Source organism: Atractosteus spatula, chromosome 20 (genome assembly GCF_055471065.1).
Source record: "Atractosteus spatula isolate fAtrSpa1 chromosome 20, fAtrSpa1.hap1, whole genome shotgun sequence".
In the NCBI taxonomy this organism is placed as follows: Eukaryota; Metazoa; Chordata; class Actinopteri; order Semionotiformes; family Lepisosteidae; genus Atractosteus; species Atractosteus spatula.
In genome coordinates, this window is record NC_142725.1 from 14,501,511 (window position 1) to 14,523,034 (window position 21,524).

Below are 21,524 nucleotides of genomic sequence, written 5' to 3' on the forward strand. Positions count from 1 at the left end.
CCTCTCTAAAGGTTTTTTTTTTTCTGGAAGTTAAAGGCACTAAGACAATGACACAATCAGAGCCTATCTAAAATACCTTCACTTATCGCACACATCTTTGTCTCAAGCAGAGGTCTGAGAGAAGAAATAAATACTCTTTAAAATGTACAAAAACACTTGTTCTTTGCTTCAGCTTTCTTTCTACAAAATACAACAACAGGAAAAAATATATGAAAGCTCAAACAGTATTTTTCCTGGGAGCAAGTTGAAAGTAATTTAAAAACTAATAAAGTGAGAGAACTTACTTCACTTCAAGTGTACTCAAGTGAAAAAATAAAGCATCAACACCTCAACAGAACATTAAAACAAAGAACAAGAACACGAGAAGTTGGCTTCAGCGCAACCATTCACTCCGCGTCTTTGATTTAGCAGGGGAATGCCTGACAAATTAGGCTACAATAAATGTCACAAAATAAGACGCAAGGTATGAAACAGATTCAGTGAGCCATAATGGGATTTCTCACACACTACCCTAGCCAAGATCATGGTCCTTTGCATCTGGGGAAATAGTCAGTCTGCTTGTACTGTCAAGGAAGTCAAAGTACAAATAAATTCTTTCCAAGATGAAGTCATCATAGTAAAATCAGAAGTATTTAAATAGTGCTGTTGATGTAAATTTGGTAAGCAAAGATATGGATGGGCAAAGGAGGGGCAACAAGACTTTGTTGCTTGCTCAGTAGTACAATATTCAGATGAATATGATCAGGGCATTGACTGCGAAGTCTATGACACTCTTTATTGGAAAGAACTACTGCTAACATCCTCTGCAGTGTCTTCCTCAGCAAGACACAGACACCTCTCTGTCTCTCGTGCCACAGCAAGGAATGAGAGGCTCTGCTGTTTAAAAACACACATGTATATTGCGAACTGTGCCATCTGGATAAGAGATGTGTTGGTAAGCAGACTGGGCTGAAAGTTACTAATCGGAGGGTGCAAAAACAATAAAATATTTGGCAATTTTAAATCCAGAATAAAAAACTTCTAGCAGTCACTCAGACGTCTCTTGCTAATTAACTTTATACGGGATCTCAGGAGTATTAATTGCATCCAAAAATGCAGATATAAATCAAGTTTGCCCAAAGTAATATGGGTTACCACAGCACTGTTCAAAGGTGACAAGCCCATTCAAACCCTATATAATGAATATATAAATACAGTATATTCATTGTATCAACTGTTCTGGTGTCAAATACCTGTATATACATGGAAATAGATAATGAAAGCAATTTCTGTTCTGTGTCAGTGACCAATTGATCAAGCATTTGAGAACAAGCCTCTTTTTCACATCAAATCCCTCGTCTATAGCAATGTCTTATAAATATCAAGAGTCCTTGAAAAGGTTAATGAAGACTGAAAGCATAAAATGTCTCTATTACATTATCAATGACCAGTAGCCCTGATCCCTTTATTTTGGCTTACTGGCACACTCTTCAGCAGGGGAAGCAATTCATAAACTGCTTCAAATGTCACATTATTTTACGTTTTCAATGACAAATCCTAGAGGACAAGGAAATACTTCACTGATTGTCTATGGGAAAAAAAATATTTAGTGACTTCAAAATCCATCGTCGAAAGCTGACAGTTTTAAAAAACATCTACTCTGCCTTCTCACTCTCCTGCCTGTCTCTTGTTTGTGGCCATTTTTTATCTTGAAAGATGAAAGAATAAATAGGGAAAAATGAAAATGCTGCCAATCAATCTACTTTCGTCCAATCATTGGGACCAGTACACAATTTCATTTAGCAGTTTTTTACACAATGTTGCATAAACCATTTCCATGTGCACACAATTAAACATTACTTCCCACAATTAAAAACACTGACAGTGGGATTCAGCTATTGACAACCCCATTTAACAAACTCAGTCAAGCCAATATAATCAGGATTAGCTATTACTAATATATCTGAAAGGTTACTGCTGATGGTAATAACTGCAAAAGCCTCAAGAGACTTACACATCAAATTCCCTTAAAATTTCTGAGGCCCAAGATTCACAAGCTTAGCTTCAGAAATATTAGAGTGAAAGCGCAGAGCTCATCCTTTTTCTAAACCTGACCCATAATCTCTGCTTATTCTCTGTGTGCAAAATGTGATGGCTTTCACCGCATTTAGACAGGCACCCTGCCTTGGGGCAGGTGCACTCAGCCCCATTGACATTTAAGCTCTGAGTCAAAACTTGCTTCAGCGAGTCTTTTCTTGCTGTATGAAAAATCACACTAACCCATCACAGGCAATCTCTAAGTCATTACATTCTTTTTTTTTGGTGCAGCAATTCTGCAGTATTGCAAGGTCCGCACAGAATCAGATAAAGAAATAAAAAGCAATATACTGTAGAAATCGAACACAAAAACTGTGCCAAATGTCACCTACTTGGAGATTATAAAGAAGTTTTTTCTAAAACGTGTGGGCTTGGTTGTTCCCTCTAACGTAAATGAAAATTCCATCACATGATTTTTCGATAACGCATCAAGCCAGTGAAGACCTGACCCTCAAGGAACATCCCTCAGACAAAAGCATCCTTTTCATCATGCTTGAGGAATTATTTCTTACCCTACACTTGGCAAATCAAAATAAAAGGAGATGAAGGCCTAGTCTCGAGCATCTCCAGTTTGACAAATTGGTACACCTATACCATCTTTTTAACTCTTCAGCCAAAGAATAAGCTACTTTCAGAAACTTATCGCTATTATTGAAAAAGCAAAAACTCACAACCTAATCTTTGTGCAGTTTATCTTTGATTTTTCTCTGATGCCAGGCTGTACGCTTCGGTGTGGTCATACAGGTTCTACAGTATGATCAAGTCCTTACTCGGCAATCAGACATGCTTGATTAAAGGGTGTCTTGTGTCGGATAACATTCCTCACCTCCTTCACATTATCCATGCAACCACAGACATGGCCTCTGTTGTGCCGTTCTTTCAGCAGATGTTTAAAAGGTTTTTCTGTGGGAATATCTTTGGTATGGTTTTAGATGATACAGGCTTGGGTTCGTGTTTTTTTATTATGGTCAAAAACGTCTGTGCTGACCCTTTAGTAATCATATTAACAGCTAGGAAGTACTCCTCCCAGTGTGCTATTTCTAGGGGCTGTCATTGGGTATGTCTTCTTTCACCTTTGCTGGTTTGGGCTGTCTTTGGAACCACAAGCTGTCTACCAGTCTACTATTTTTATCCTGATTTCTGTTATGAGATTTCAGCGTCACATATCACCTTATGCTGATAAAGCACTGTTGCATGTGGACGTCTCCCAGTCCCTGCCTCGCTTATTGACTGCTTTTGATGATTTTAGTATTCTCTCATCGGTCCAGGTCAGACAGATTGTCGTTAACGATGGCAATGCAGAAGATCAGTTTACCTTCGATTTGTTGCAGGTCAAACACATCATTCCTTGGATACTAAGAGTAAAGCTCAAACTTGTCAACACAGTACACAACTCCCCAAACATGTTTTGAACACATAGGCACCTTCTTCCCATTCTCCTCAAACTTGCGTCTGATATAAAATTTAAAGTGCTTCCCTCACTAGACTTTTTTTTTACGATTCCTTTTACTTTTTTCTTCCCATTTTAAGGTCTTGATAGGATTTACCGCATGCTCAGATTTCTAAATGTGTTTGGAAAGCGAAATAGCTGTGTATTAAATTGTCACACGAACCATCATGAGGGATCTGCTGGGGATTTAGGTACCAAAAACATTCAATTTTATTTCTACTCCTTCATTCTGAGGGAATGATCTGTCTAGTTCAATACTGACACTCCTGTGTCTAAGCATCTATTTGAAGATGTTTTTCCTTATAGACCAATTCAGTCAAGATCTAATTTATACTGGTGATCTGTTTAGACCCTATCAATTTGGAACCTAAAATGCCATATTTAAATACTATTTGGTGCTAAGTAAAAAGATTAACAACATCTCAAAACATAGCTTGCCTTTGTCTAATAGGACATTGTCCTATTTTCTATCATCACAAACCCACAATCGGAAGGAATCACAATTAAGCAGATATTTTTGATAAGTATGCTATTCACTCGTTACAGAACTTGCACTCACAGTAAGTACTCCCTGTCTCTTCTGTCTTTACCAACGTCTCCGTTCTGCAGCACAGGCCCACAGTGACAGGTCTGTCCACCTCCACCTGCCTGTACAACCCACTGAACTTCAATAGCAAAACAGAGAGGCTGGCTTCTTCCATGTATGAGGAATATTTGAAATAGAGACTTGAAACACACTTAATTTTTCCAGGAAATTTCTTTATCGGCAACATCTGGAATAATACATATCCAGATCCCAATAATCCTATTCATCCACTTAAATCTTTTTCACTTGATGGGCTACATTTCTCATAAATGCTATCACATGAAGTTAGTCCCTAGTGTCTTGTGTACACTCTTTACATGGTGAGCATTATCCACATGCTTACACAATGAGAGTATACTCTGGAAGTGGGTTATTTTTTTATTTTATTCTAGACAAGGACATCCTTTGCCCTCACCTAGTGCTTTCATGGAAGGATGCTTCTGATCTTGGTCTCTCACTGCAACAGAAAAGGATCTCTATGGCTGGTCAAACAGCAGCTAAAAAGGTGTTGGCAGGACATTCCCTCCACTAGCTTCATGAATCCTGTCCTGTCTTCACTATTTATCTGGAACCCCTAACTAGTTGGATTCTTGGTGCTGAGTATGACACAGTAAGGACTAAGGGTTTTGCCACTTTTATAGTCAAATCCTTATTTCACAGGGCTTCTACCATATCTGTCGGATATTATTTCAGGGAATGTTTGGCTAATGTCAACATATATGTCTTTTAAACATATACAATATTTAATTTAATATAAATTTGTATAGAATATTTTTTGCTTACTACAGAAGACACTCTGCATTTCCAAACATAATTGTTTAAAGCTATAATTTCTCATGAATGCCACAGCTGCAATCATGTCTTCTTATATTCTCTTATGTTTTTTCACTAAGCCAGTCACTCCTGTGGGCTTGCAGACTGAGCTATAATTAAAACAGAAATGGAAGCAATGAAAAGAAGCAGGTGACACACAGAAACAGACACAGTATTTGCATAGATCAATACCAATTTGTTCTAGCTGGTCCAGTTTCAAACGGCCAAGTCCTGCTCACAGTATTAATGTGACTTACTGCCCTCTGCTGGGCAAGATTGCACATAAACACCCTGTGAAACCGATTGCATACTATACAACAAATATTGCCCAAGTACCTTTTTCTCCTGAAACAAAATTTCTAAAAATAGTGATGCATTTACATGCTTTAAACAACACCATCTACTGCCCATATTAATTTGATTTTTTTCTTCATTGTTTCGGATGACTTGGGCTCACCAAGCATGCCACCACTCCTTTCTTGCTTCCACTACACTTCTCTGACCATTAACACACCCCGGTGCAGAATCTCTCCACCGCAGCAACAGGCCCATGGGTATCCATGGAAACCTCAATAATCATGCCTTATTAAATAATTAGAAGAAGTTTTTTCCAGGCTAGTTATTTTCAGGTGTAGAGTGTGCTGCATGCCAATACTGTCTCACTGTTTATCAGCTCAGACACAGCACTGTGATTTCCCCCACTGGCTCTGCTCTGATGGACAGCTGGAAATGTCTCCTAACCTCATTCATTGGCAAACAAGCCTCAGCCACCATTATCAGTCAAACAGCTAGACTGTCCTTCAGGCCTGATTATGTGTCGCTAACACCAGGTATTGAGAAAGAAAAGGGAAATGTACCAAGTTTGCAACAAATGCAGGTACTATAATATGATACAGTACATTTTTAAGGATTTAGAGCATGAAACAACATGAGAAGTCAATTTCACACATCCAGGAACAAACAGGAAGTTGCCCGCTTTCATGTGGAAATGAAAAATTAACCACAATCTTTTACAAACGCGAGAATTATATCAGGAATCTTCTGTTGCCTTCAATAAGTCACTAGCTCAACATTTTAAACTCGGATTGTGCAGTTTGCTGAGAAGCAAAACATGAAAGCAATCATTTAGAAAACCGCATCACTGGGTTGTTACTTAACAAAATCAACAAAAAGACAACATTCCCTCCTCGATCTAGCTGCGAATTCAAGTTAAACTACTTGCTTTAAAATGTCACAGTGTGCTTCCTTTGACTGAAGAAGTGTAATCACAACCTGTTCTTTGCGTGTTCTGGCTCTTAGTACTGTAGTCTATTACACAAGAGGTCAATAATACCACTTACTGCACTCAACGCTATCAGACACCATCATGCTTTTCCCAGCACTACAGTGAACATGGATCTTTTCCATTACCGTGGAGTTTCAAAAAGGAAAACGACCTTTTCATCTGATCTGTAAGGGCTCTGACAACAAAATTTTTGTCCGTTTATGACATGCTACAACTCTTATATCATTGACTGTGACTATCAACCCCTAGTAATCATGCCACAGATAAAAAAAAACTTCGGATAATAAACAAATTAGCGGTGTGTTTCAGTCAGTCTGTTCCACGGAGGAGTCTGACATGTATTTGGCTGCTATCCTGAAATAAGATCCAGCTGTAGGAGAACAATTAGACATTGTGGGCTAGTGTCAGCAATGCTGCCTCTTGTGAATGGTTTAACATGAAGCTTCAGGGCCTTGTTCTGTGTACTACTTCACCAATAAATGTTGCCTAAGTTTCAATGTGCATATTGATTTTTCAATACAACAGTCCATTCAGCAGGTATCCACGGAAAATCATTCATCAGAAATTTGTAACAATGACAGCTACACCTGCAATGAGGAGACACTGGATGAACATTTCTAACTGTACAAAAACATGTAAATTTTTTTCTTAATTAGAACACTTAAACTATCATTTTGAATCCAGTTCATTAATATCAGATCCGGACAATCCGTACTTCCTTGATGAAAAAAACTTCATTTGTTTTTACTTTCCTCCATTTCAGAAGGGACCTCTGAAACAGAGTGAAACAACAGCTTGTGCAGCAGCAGGTGTGACTAAATCTTTTTTTTTTCTGTGCTTCACAAGCCACACAAAGCCAAAAACGGTCTTTGCTGTGCAAACTCTTTCTGTAAAGATACATAATGGCTTTTATGTCTCCGATTTATGCTCCCTCTTACTTGCTTGTCTTTTCAGAATTCGTTTTTGAAATTCTAATATCAAATAACATGTTATTTTGTGTATTTCTGTCTTTATCTAAGGAAACTTTCTATCATATTTCTTTCAAAGGGGAGAATGTATTCCTATTTCTTGCATTTATGTTGCACGTTTCACCTCAAAAGATCCCAAAGGTCATTCAGGCGATGAACCCATTTCTGTCCCCATTAAAGTACAGACCCATCTAATGCCCCAGCTTTTTTTAACAATGCCATGGGATTTTTAATAGCCAATAAATCAAGATCACAGTTGTGCGTCTCATCTGATGGATATTAGTTCCCCCAGTACTGTGTCCCTAGTCAACATACTGGGACATTGGTTTAGAAATCCTGCTCTAAACAGGAAGAGCATCACCACCTACTGGTCCACCAACACCCCTTGAAGCAGCAAACAGATTTTCCTTAGAGCCCAGTACTGACCAGATCCAGAATGGCTGATCGAGGTATTCTTGTGCTATTTATATCGGTACAGCATGCAAAAAATATTTTTACTGGAAAATAACTGGAATACTGCAACCCTGAAAGGATGGATTAAATAAGGCATTGTGAAGTCATTGTGAATTTTGGTCAGTGATTTTTCTTGTATTAGGGGGTAGTACAGGATCACATCATTTTCAATACTGTCACAGCAACAAAATCCATATAAGTGCATCTTAATTCAAGAAATCTTGAATGCATCTTGTAGAATCCAAGCAACATCACTATGGAATGAAACTGAAAGCTTTAAAGAACCAAGTAATATTTCCGGATCTTAACAGTGCATCACAAAACCAACCCTAAGCTGGGGAAGGGCTTTCAGTTGCTAAGCACATTTTCAATTGAACGTAATGACTAAAGGCTTTAAGTCTCGGTGTCTTTCTTTTAAACGGCGTGTAAGACATTTTTCATGCGCACTGTACAAAATACTCATTATTAAATAATAATATATGTGACACGCTGCCATTCGTCTGAGAGGACACTGTTCATGAAAGAGCTTCTGCAGGTCGTCCAGGTGCAGGTGGTGCGATATTAAAGTTAGCAAATGGTGGCAGTACTAAGTGTAAAAAAAAGTGTAAGAGTACAAGTGGCTCAGAAAGGCCTCCAGGAAGAGCTACTTCAGAAAGCAATTGACCCTAATTATGTCATTGACCCTTGTACTGTACAGAAAGCAAGAACTCAATCACCACGCAAGGCAACCTGCGTGTCGTCACAAGCTGCACTCTCCTGTCCTACCTCTAAGGTTTCTTCAAGGTCATGAGGGTGTGAACACACAAGGCTTATGTAATAAATTCCCAAGCACTGACAGTAAACAAAGTGCAGTGGGAGCAAAAATTAAAAAATGACAGAACAGCACTGGGGTTTTTCTTCTTACCACAAATTACATGAATTATCTTTTAAATACTACCTGCTGTATTCAAGGAGCATATAATCGTCATGTGTCAGTTATTCAGAAATGCTAGTTCTTCAAATCCAAGAGTACAACAGCGATATTCATGTAAGACTGAAAAAATCGCATTGATTTGTTGAACATCAGTGCAATTATTGCCTCTAGGCCACTACTCATAAACCAACGAAAACTCAAAGTGTTATTATAGTAAATTATAGGGTTTTTCACTGTTTACATCTATTCTAGATAGTAGATACAGTTAAAGAATTAATACTTTGCTAGACCAGGTTATGGAGGACAAACAGGAATATACTATATGACTCAACTATCATTTTGTATTTTGCATAAGCAGATTCGCTGGCATCTTTTTTTTATGCAGCGCTAGAATAAAATATTACAAACATCCCTTTAATACTTCAACTGAGGGATACATTCATTTTTCCTCTTTCTGGCATTTTAATTATATCCAGAATCAAAAACTAGGATCTGTAGTTTTCTTTTAACATTTTTTCCACTTCTCTAGAAATATTCCAAACACAAACTCAAAGGATTAAACTTAGATGCAAAACACATACTGTACTGTTAATGTATGCAAAATACTTTTTTTTTTCCAAAGCTATCTAGGTAAAAATATCAGAAATCTAAAGCTCAGTGAGAAAGAACTACCCTGACCCAATTTTCTTCAACTTGAGTGATATTATCTTTATCATACCACATGCTAACATGCTTGTTAATCCACTTTATGTGAGACAGAAACAGCAGTTGGGAAATGAGGTTAATATTCTTCTCCTGATGACAGATATTCTGCCTGAATGGGTTCTTTCCCATGAGGAGTGGTGGCGCAGCAAGTCAGTGAGCCTGTGTCAGAGCTCTTGGGTCCTGCGCTCGGTTCCAGACAAGGTCAGTGTCTGTGTGAAGCTGGCACGAGCCCTACGATGGACAGGGCCGCAGTGATGTCAGTGACGGACGCCTCTCTCCTCCAATCAGCATTTAACCTCCTGTACGCTGGTATGGAGCCCGTGATGTGTCAAAAGGTGAATGGGTCAAGGGGCGGGCAGGTCAGAGGACACTCTCACTGTGAGAGAGTCCTTTGGTATTTTGAAAGTGAAAAACAAAACAATACCTACAGTACCTGGCCATGATAAGTTAAAGAAAAAAGCCTAATATGCAATGGGAAAACCCATTTTTTGACACTATACTTGCTTTAGAAAATGCAGTACAAACTGTGTAGTAACTAAATATTTACTAACTAAAAGCAAAATAGAATGGAAGCCTGACCACAAAGTGACTGAGGTAGCACAGATCAGCTCTTTCATTTTTTACGGTAAATGAGAAAAGCACAGGATGAAAATACAGCTTTTGCATTCGTCATACAGCACATAAACACTGAACTGTATGCCATTGCACAACCATGAAAAGACAGGGTTTATAACAGGCATCTCCACATACTGGAAGGGTTGAGCTCTGTAGTGTACAAAGGAAAATAAACATACAGGAGATTTTATCAGGAGTTCAGAAAGGATAAAGTTACTCCAGGAAGAGCGAAATAGGGAACATGAAATGTAAGCTAGAATCTACTGGGTGAAAAAAAGAAAAACCTATCCCAGGTCAGCTCTTTAAAGAAAACCAGGTTGCAGCTACAAGTGGTGTTGGTGGACTTGATGATGACACTTCCCTGTAGACCAGAATGTCCTGTCCAGTACTCGAATGAGGTGCAAGGAGACGCTGTGCTTCAGGAGGGGTCATCCTTAAGATGAAACACTACATTTAAAGATCCCAAGGCGCTGTTTGAAAAAGCAGAGGCTTGCGTGACATGGCCTCCCTCAAGTCCTCCCACAATTCAAAGTTGAAAGACAGAAACACATAAAACAACGTGGTATTGCTGACTTGTCCACCTGAACTGTATAGTGGCTGCTGGTGCAGAATGGCTGCTGTTGTCACCCAAGCAGGTGCTGCAGTTTAGTGGTTGATGAATATGAATATTGGAAGCATGTTGGAACCCTTCGGGTTGAAAAGCACCACACAAATGGAATTAATTCTAATTAGACTCATTTGTTTCTCCTCTTCCTTCAGCCATTTCCCTTGCAACAACAGAACATGGTGTTTCACATTTTTACATCAGAACTGAAAGTATGAAACAAATAGCAGTGCTGTGGTGGTGGGCTTATTTTTCAAACCCTCGTGTGCAAAACGTGGGAAAAAAAGCCAGAGATATCTGCCTGTGGGAGTCAGGGTACAGTCACAGATTCCAGTGATAAAGGAAACAAAGAAAAAAAACTTCTTGACTTTATCTTCCTGTGGTGAGTACAACCACCTCACGGTGATGAAAACCCTTTTGACAAACATTTCTTTTATCAGTACTTAACATTCTTACTAAAAATTGCCACATGGTCAGATATGCCAAGAACTGCTATTTGCAAAAAATGTGAGGGAATGAAAAATAAACTGAAGCAACACAATGATTCGGAGTTCGAAAATGCCACAGCATACCAACACATCTTCACTCACCCAGTGCACATTAAACCACTTTTTTTTCATTCTGAGTTCATTGCATTTTTTATCATAACTGATCATTTCTTGAGGGGGCATAAATTCAATCTACTGACATTTTTCTTTCCTTGTTTTTCTCATGATCATGGCATGTTTCCACATTTTGTGGTTATTATGCTGTTACGTGGCCTGCTTTTAATTTCTTTGAAAGCTGATAAAATGGATTGCAACACATTAGTGACTAAAGGAACAGGACTCTATGCTTCATTTAGTTAAAGTAAATACTGCTAATGGGGGTTCTATTCCCTGCAATATAAAACTTCCCTGGGAGGCTAATTGAAGATGCCTCCTTTATGATTTTGTATGAAATTAAGCTCACTTTTACCTCCCTTTTTTACTGCAGTCAGTAGGCGCTAGAAACATTAATGACCTGTACCAGCAAATAATATAAAATTGTTACAGAAAAAAGCTTTGCAATCATTTAGCTACTGTCATAAAATTTTCTTTAAAAAAATCTAAGATTTTTTCAGCTGAACCAGAATACCAGAATACCAGCGATATTGCTAGCATCAACTTTTTTTGACTAAATCCGGAACACAGCACAACCTGTTGGGCACGTTCTTGGATCTGCAGTCTCCTAACATTTCCTCACACCCTGACCAATTCAGTGGAGAACCAACAGTATCATGCAACCCAGAAGTAAGACCTCTTGAAGAAATTGCTGTAGATGTGGTCTACACAGCTATAAAATGGAAAGCATTCAAACAAATGTTCCTGCTGTCCATAGGTATGCCATATACTGACATATTAAAGGAACTGAATCATTTTAAATCTTGATCAATGGAGATCACCACGGTACAATCAACTCTATGGTTTACTGCAGGAAGAGCAAATAAAAGTTAAGTGAATTTAGGACTGAAACTAGAAGATACTTCTTGGCACTCGGAGATGTGGGTGTCTGCAACAAAATCACCAACCACCGTGTTGAAGCGGCTTCCTTTGGATTATTCATAAAACGGATGGATGATTTTTTGGGATCAGTAAACTATATTAAAATTAATTTAGGGCAAGTTAATTACATTTATATAGCAAATTTTCATCCCAGAAAAAGACAGAGTGCTGTTTCATCATTGGGTTTAATCGGGTATTGAAATTGAGGTCAGAGTGGAATTATACCACCACAAGCAGGTTCACACCCCTACTCTTAAAAAGCGGTGCCAGTGGATCTTGAAGCATCGAGTGGTCTAGACATCGATTTCACATTTACTCCAAGGGGTAGCCCAGTGGTGGTCACCATACAGGGGCATTCGATTTTGAAATCTTAGTCCAGATGGAAGCCTGCCAACTACTGGTCCACCGAAGGCTACTTATTCTTGCTTATAATTATTCATATGTTGTTATGTTTCATTTTGTGGCAAATTTTGCATTTCATATTGTCCCCCTTCAATGACCTTTTAAGCACCGTTTCAAGGAGTCTCGCACTGATTTAAAATAATCCATCAAAGCTCCTTTTACACTAAGTACACTTCATATTCCTCCATAATAATCCTACACTCATGAATGTCTACTGCCCCCTCCCCATGCCCAGAGGAAATCAGCCTCTTGTTTTATTAGACCTGACACTGCAGACTGAAAAGTAATCACTTTCAGTTCTCTTCAGTCGGGTGCTGCTTGGCTTCGGAGTTATTTAAAATCTTCAGCTACACAGGCCTGTATCTTATTCACAAGAGTTCAGAAGAAAAAGTAGAAAGGTGATGCACAGACTCTGAAATAAAATCATACCTGTGGTCAGAAACTGGTAAGTAATAAGGAGAATGCACAAACAAACCTCGGCAGTTATTGCAATAACTTGTGCTTTTTTTCCTGAATCGCAACACGCCCCCCACTCTCGTTGCCTGACAGTCTTGTCAGCACTGCCATCTGCCAGGGAACCATTCGTTTTCAGCCTGTTTGTTCATTCTCCTGTTGATGCACATCTAAATTGAGGCAATTTGATCTTCAAAGGATTTTAAAAATTGAACTGCGGTCTTTTGAATCAAAAATTGGGCATTAACACACAAAAGTGTGTGAACATGTACAAAACAAACTGAATCACAATCAGGTTTCAAGCACAGACTCATAGGTCACCCAATTTTCCCTTTGTTGAAAGGTACGAATATATAAATGGCTTCTCTTAAAAAAAAACCAGAAGAAAATTAGTCCTAACAACATAAATTGCTACAGTAACAGCTTCTAGTGACAGCTGTGTGTAACGGCAAAACAGAGCTGAATTGCACACATCTGGGGACCAACATTTCCAAAAACAACTGTACAGCCCTACACTATGAAAACGAACTGGTGTTTAACAAAATTAAGCAACACAGACCGCAAGACACATAAATATGTATTAGCACTCTGTTTTCAAGAAAAGATTGCACACCTTCTGCATACTGTTTACTTTTAGGAAATCACTCGTAATCAGGTTTTATCGAGATCTGCTAATCATTTCAAGCCAGTGGAAGTTCCTGGTGGCTCAGTTCTGTGGCTTTCAACACATCCCTGTTCCCCTGAGCACTCTCACCCCTTAGAGAGTACTCAAGGAACCCGGGATGTTGGGAAAGCCTTAGAGCGTAGGGGTCACTAATTTCTAGTATTAATTACAAATCTGTCCAATATTTTTTAACGGTCATCTCTGTCCTACACAAAAGACCCTCTGTGCCTCCCTCAGTGACTTATACAAGCAAATCAGGAGCATAATGCAGAGCCCGAAAATATTCCTATTCTTTCACACACTCAGGACTAGGCTGAGATATTATAAACACTTCTGTTACAGAGTTTGAGAGGCTAAGCCTGTGCATCAGAGCTCCTTTCTGCACTAAACAGTCAGGGGAACCTCTCTGCAGTGAAAACAACCTTCCACAAAATTACCGCTGAATGACCCCTGGCTTAGCAAAGGTGATGTTACTTCTTATACTAAGAAGGAGGACAAGCCCTTGTGTGACAATGTGTTGTATCACTCTCTGCTCTCATCTTGGAGAGTAAATTTACCTTATCTCCACCTCCATTTAACAAACCTGCATTTGCAGTTGATACATCAATCATTATACAGTGTTAGTACTCTGAAACTGGTACCTTGGCCACCTGACATTTAGAATGCTCTTGATTGAAAGGCACTATATAAGAATAAAATTCGTTGATTGGTTGATTGATTGATTGACCTGGTCACCTAAAGATAGGGGCCGTACCTAAATTTTGCAAAGCATAGCTATAGGCACAGGATGCAAGCCTCTTAAATATAACTTACATATGATACAACCCAATAAGGAAATTGGGTTAAACTGTAAGAGGAGGAACTTCCTGTTCAGCTAATAAAATAAGGTCCTGAAATGAAAAAAAGCTATCCGGAGAGCAGTGGATGGCTGGCATATATTACACAAATCCAGGAAGGTCTAAGATTTTTTAGGTGTTGGGAAATGATATGCATTTCATAGAAGACTCAAAAGTGTTGATTTGTGGTTTTGGTACAGTTATGATAAGAGAAACTCTGTTCTCTCTATTAACTCTGTTATTTTCTGTTATTTTCCTGAACTCAATGACTCAGGAAACACCAGTTTGAACCCGGGTCATGATGCACGATGATCATAACCAGGCTCTCTCAGGGTGTACTGGCATACAATTGCCTAAAAGTCCAGGCTGGGAGGGTGGGTGTTAACTGCCTGAGATAAACTGTAGCCCCATGGTGACATCAGCACAAGACATACAGTACTGTTCCTCTAGCCATTGTTAACTCCCCTGCAGAGCACTGCGGACCCTGTGGTTTGTCAAAAGCTGAATGGCTGTGATAGATGGTCTTGTTGAAGAAGGATGCCAGCACTACCTCATTTTCCCCATGCTGATGAGTCACTGCCAGAAAGCCAAGCCTTAAACATCTGGGATTTCCAAATTGGGTGTGTACATAATTTTAAAAAACCTGTAAGAGCTTTTCCTCAGGCTTTTCAAAAACATAAGGAAATTAAAGTTTTACTTTCACATTGCTTCATATTGTAAAAAGAAGAATGTTGAACGATAACCTTTGGCTGTGTTGCCTATAACGCAAAGGTATTTATAGCTAGCATTAAAAGAAAAAAATAACACAAACACTCCCTGTCTGCAACAAGGTGAGCTCCACAAGAGAGAGAAATGTGATAAAATGAAAAGAATTGTGATTAACTGTGACAAACTGAGCCATACAAACTGCACAAATACAGATGGAAAACTAAGGGAGTAAATGATTGGAAATGAAACAACAATAATATTGACATTTACATGTTTTTATTACATTCATTAAATGATTCAGGGCTTCCTTCAGGTCACTAACCTTCAAAAACAAAGACTTGCTACTTCTTTTGTGTATTATGAGAATTTCAGGCTAAGAAAAGTAATGAATGATTCAATGACAGCATAGTGTAGGGCAATTAACTGTGCCTTATAGAAGCGGCACTGTAGCAGTGATAATCAAATAACACTGCAAACTGCACCTGTTTCACAGGCCCCGTAAGACAAAAGGAAGAAAAAAGCTTCCTCACTAGCGCACAGTTGCTGTTCCCTTTTTTAATAAATTGTGATAATTATGTCATAGCCCATGCAATAGTGATTCCAGTTACCGTGCACACACGCATCCTGCTGGTGTTTGATGCGTGTGGAAGCGTCCTTAAACCCCACCCCCCATCTCACTCCAGGCAGAAAATCACAACTTGTTGTGTGTAAACAGAACATCCTTGATGTAAGAGGGGCTTGCCTTTCCAATCCAACCTGTCACCCAGCTGTGTAATTATGCTTCTTTTACTCCCAGCCTTGTGCTAATTAAAACTAAAGTTATTTCTTGTTTTCTGCCTCAAGTTTCTTTTGTCTCCGTGCATAGGCCTTGTATTCCAATAAACACAAATGCTTGGCTATCCATCAGCAAGCCCATAAAAATCAAAGAAGAATTAAGCCTAAGGATGCCAGGGCATATCTGAGTAATAGGAAGCAGAAAGAACTGTGCTGTGAGCTACCTACTGTACAAGACAGGAATTCACAATAACCCCCCCCCCCCCCCCCCCAAAGATTCCAAACGACAGCCAAAAACCTGGGTATTTGGAAAACAGAGACGAGCTCTGCTGTCAGTTCTCCCATATGGTAGGACTCTGTGGACATTTGCTGTGCACTTGGCAATTTAACAGGTAGGCCAGGTTTTGTTGGTTTTACAGAATAAGCAATGTGTCAAGACAAAACAGCAGATGATTTAAGTAACTGGGGGTTAGAAATAGCACAGTCCAGATAAAAAGTTCAAGGTTTGGTCACAGGCCTGGTTCAGGAGTTCATTCAAGCAGTCAAGCAAATAACTGTTTCATATCACAAAAAAATATACCATGACAATCCACAAACCATGATACCTGTTACTCTCTTAACTCTCCATCCCATCTGATCAGTTTTTTAAATCAGTTTTATATGACAATGCATAAAATGTACAAGACTTTTACAGGAAAGTCAGGAATCCACTAAAAAGAGATAGTTGGAAAGCAATTTGCAATTGCAGGTTTTATTTCATTCAACAGTAAAATTTACATAGGGTAAAATATGCTGAGAAGAGTTTATTTACCATAGGATTTTGAGAAACTAATATTTGTTGTCAGTACAACCTCATCAATATAGCAATTTTTGGCTGAGATTTTGGCCTACACCAGTCCATACTTACTATCTTTCTGCCAAATTGGTGGACTTCCATCTTTTAATTTGCCTATAAATAACCCACACTTTTTACTGCTATTGCTTTTTACACTTTTTACTGCTACTATTACACATAACAAAGTAAAATCACCAAAATGGAAAAACAGAAATACTATATAACGTGATCAACAGCTAGCTTACTGACGATGACATGCACCCCTTGAAAGTCTATACCAAACAAAATCAGTATCAATGTGCTTGGAATCTTTTTAACTCCATTCCTGAAGGATGTTGATGCTCTGGTTTCTACAGTCTGAATGGTAGACAATGATACTACAGGGAGTGGTTTATTTTTCTATTTCTATTCCCTTGTATAAATATATATATATATTCCCAAATGTCAGAAACTCTATGCTTACCTGTATGAAGAACTGCATTATTAACGAGATTTAAAGATGTTACTATGTTATGACTATGGCTAGAAATGTTGGGGAAAGTGTTTTTTTAAAGACTTAACAACTGAAACAAAATTACCTTCAGTGTAAGGTGTGAACTGCCACATAAAATTAATCAAACGGAGATGTTTGTTTTATTATAACAGTAAAAATAAACATTTAAAAGCATAACAAAGCAAAAAAAAAACAAGCAAAAGCCCAAAACAAATCTGTGATAGCAGTAGCTGTCCCATGACTGAACCCAGTAGGATATTTAGTAAATTTCACTTCTTAAACTGCAATAACAGAAGCCAGACAACAGGTCCGACCACCCAGTAATATTGTGGAGGATTTCCTGTTTTCAGAAACATTCCTTCTTGGCCTTGGGCAATACTGAGCATGTAAGAATGATGGATGGAATGAAAAACATTCACACAAAATAATAAATGTCCACATGAGGACAAAACTGTCACATCTCCAGAAAGAAAAACTGCAGCTGTGTATGACATTAAGACATTTGCTTTCTTTTATTTTTTAGTTACCAATTTTCAAAATATTTTCAGACCCTTAATAAAATCCCTTATCTATGATTTATTTTCCGTTTTGGTTCAATGTTTTTAGAGACACATCAAGGAACACGATACATTCCTCTCTAAAAAAAAAGGCTCTTTTGCTATTACTGTTGCCATAGAAACAAAGAGGATGCATACAAATATTTTCCACTGTTCAAACCGTTTCTTCTCTTTTCTAAAACAAGAAGGAATGATCACAAACATTCTTCTCTTCGGTGGATTCACAGAATGAACATACCACCAAGCGAATCTTTTCTGGGGACAGACAAATGAAAATGTTTCTGATACTCAGACACACAAAATGTGTGAGAAATGGTATTATAACACATACCATTTTCTCTCTATTATCGTAACACCTGAATGAACATGTCAAGGTTCAGTTAGTAGTGTGTACTATGGCAGTTATGAGAAATTCCTGTGTTCCCAGAAATCTTTTTTTCAGTCTGTTCACCTCTTCTTTGTACTCTTAAAATGTACTGACTTGATAAACTCCCATTCCCTGCCCTTTCTCTGGTAATATTAAATGAAAATGGGCTGACACACTTCCAATTAATTAATAAGATATTTGTTATTTAATAAAGTACTAGTCTGTGAAAACAATGAGATTTTCATAACAGACTGATTAATTTCAATTCAAAAGGCTTGTAGTCTTTAATAGAGAGATTATGTAAAAATTGCATTGGAATTTCCATTAAGTTTTCTCAGGAGTGCCTGAAATAAACTGATAAAGATTTATCAGTTAAAAAAACATGATAAAGTGCATGCACATTGCAAAATTAAAATGAGTCTTTTGTAGTGTTCATAAAATAAGATGTATTGATCTGTTTTTGTTTTACTTTAAAAAGGACTATTAACTGCGAGTCAATTACATGTTAAAACTTATTCATTTAAGGATAAGTATCCTTATTGATTTCAGCTCCAGTTAGGGAGGTTGAAAACCAGAATATTAAAATAAGTAGAGATCTATGTACATCCAGCCTGTGAAACAATGCATGAAGAAATGAGAGATTTCACAAATCCTGTTCTGCATTTTGGAAAACAATGCTAGCTGGCCTTGCACACAAAGCTGTTTTTTACCTTCCCAAAAAAAATCCAGAAATATGTCATTTTTGCTTTCTGAAAATGCCATTAGTCCTAACTATTTTGACGAACTGACCTTTTAAATTACCTAGAATAGAGGAATTCTTATATTCTAAGTACAATCTAGCAGGTTGGTATGCCTTAGCAGGTATAGACACATTACACCTGTTCAGTTAAATTCAGTTAACTAGAAACCTAAGGATGCTGCCATCTCAAAGGACTGAAAATGAGCAAAGGAATTGAAAGTGTCCTGCTCCTGAAAAGATAGCTCAAGGCTTTCGACTGTTTCAGTGGAGAAACTCGTCTAATCACATACCTTAACAGCGCAAGTGCTTTAAATAGACTGGCCTGCAGTGGCTATGAACTGGCTTCATTACTCCGCTCTCCTCCCCACTGAGAGCTGATGTGTGGGGAGCGTTCTGGCGCACTATGGCTGCCGTCGCATCATCCAGGTGGGACTGCTCATTGGCAGTGGTGGAGGGGAGTCCCCATTACCTGTAAAGTGCTTTGAGTGGAGTGTCCAGAAAAGCGCTATTAAAGTGTAAGCAATTATAATTATTATCATTATTATTATTATAACAAGAGGTGGAAGGGAATTTCCAATTATCCTCCTCAAGTATGATCTAGAGTCTAGACTATCACTTCAAGTCAAAAGGCTGGTAAAATAAAAAAAGCATTAATGTTAACATCAAGCTCCCTGCCGTTCTGTACAGCCCCAACACTTCAACACCAGCTCTTTAATGAAACAGGAAGGACACCTTGCAACCATTAGAAATAAAGGATTTTTTCCCATACATTGGCAAAGACACAAACGACTGACCATCTTAAACTGTCATCCTCATTAACACGTTTTTCAAAGCAGGTGTCACTTTCAGGGCCAGTCCAAAATGTATGTGTTTGAAAGTGGAGCAAAAAAGGAACCGACGAGCTGTTCCTCCTCACCAGCCCTCACTGAGACAGCTCTGAGAAGAAAACACATTCCTCACACACGGGCTCCAAACCGTCATTAAAAAAAACTCAGAGATCATTCAGCGATGTGCAAAAAACTCAAACTTATTCTTAAGTGACTCTGATCAATTTATTACACCCATGCCGGAGGAAAGCTCATATCACACTGGGATGGGATGTTTCTGAAAAAATAAAAGATCTTTCTATGTTTAGAACACTCCCTCTCCTTTGTAAACATGACTTCCCACAATTTTGATCGCCTGTGCTGCTGCAGATCCCCAAGCACAGACAACATCCTGAGAAATAAAGGACTGGACGCCGTAATTGATCCAAATGATTGTGTCTGGGGCCTAATGAGATGTGCAGCACGCAAAGTCACATAAAGCACAAGAATAACAGGGCTGGCAGAAAGTCACATGGGTGACATTTTCCAAGGATTTCAGGAGCATAATCGCAATGGATTTGCAAGAACAGCAAAACTAAAAATCTGTATTGAATCCTTACTCTCTTTAGTATTAAGGAACAGTGGAAATAATGAATGCAAAATCATCAAGATTAAAGCACCATCCACTCTCTTTGTGCTCTTATAGGACCAATCAAGCACAAGATTGGATTCACCGATTTATGACTTGAAACAGTCCGTCTTAGAGCTGACTTTTAATTGAAATGCTACTGTCAATAATTTGAGATCAGAACTCTTTAAAGCTGCAGATTTAACATGGTACAGTCATTCCAGTACGTCAGCCCCACAATTCGGCCTCACCTGACCTTGAACTTAATCAATGATGAGTTCTGACAGTAAGCACAGCAGGCGAGCTGTTTGTGTTGATACAACATCATGGAGAAGACTGGAAAGGCTGTAATGGGATGGAATACTGCCAAGCAATTGGCTGTTTCCTCACTTGTGAGCCATTCTTGGCCAAATCAACCTTTGCTCCATAAGTTCTCCCACTCAACCCACAAGCAAGACATTTGTTAAAAGAACGGGACACCAATAGTGCAAGATTTAAGTTGGTATCAGATTCACAGGGCTCTGGTTTCAAATGAATGATTCTCCATTGTTTGTTCATTAATGGTATCTTCTGTTTATCTCCTTATACACAGAAAAAGCATTCTAAAACTACACGAGGTGAGGGAATTGCAGGGCTTTTCAAAGATTGGTGGTATTCAACAGTATCATCTGGATATATGTGTATGTTGCAATGCACTGAAAACACTTTTGAGTTCAAATTTCAAGCGGATTTTGCCTTCAGAATCACAACCTGCTTTACACAACAACCAGAACAGAACTCTGCGCATCTTAATTTCAAATGCTTCGCACATGCACAGCTTAAAGGATTCACACAATCACCAAAGACTGTGTGAGAAGCTACAGCTAATAAATTAACTGCATTAAATGTGTTTTAATTTTGGGAAACCTTATAGAAAATTATGATTTGCATTGGGATATTTGTGTATAATTATAATGCTATTACTATGCCTTTATTAGCTTATCATTGACTTTTATCCAGGGCTACTTACAAAATATATTCTATATAATGAAGTATCACAATTTAGCTAGTTGATGAATATGTTTCTTTAATCTTGTGCTTACTATACAGACTGTAGATGTGAACTGCAACAGGAAGTGTAATCATGGGGTCTACTCAGCTTTAGAGAATTGGCTCTGCATGAGTCATACCTGTTCTAGTCAATGGGGTTTATAAACTGGTGTGAGAATGTGTGCAAATATAAATTAGATGCTCTGCAGACACAAGTCAGAAGTAGCTACGAGTGTGTGGCT

The 21,524-nt window shown here is 38.4% G+C and overlaps 1 protein-coding gene across 1 annotated transcript in view; it reads right to left on the reverse strand.

Annotated features, from left to right (window-relative positions):
• prkcz (protein kinase C, zeta) overlaps positions 1–21,524 on the reverse strand; it is a 164,684-nt gene that overhangs the window by 139,479 nt on the left and 3,681 nt on the right. The gene's annotated exons all lie outside the window — the stretch shown is intronic.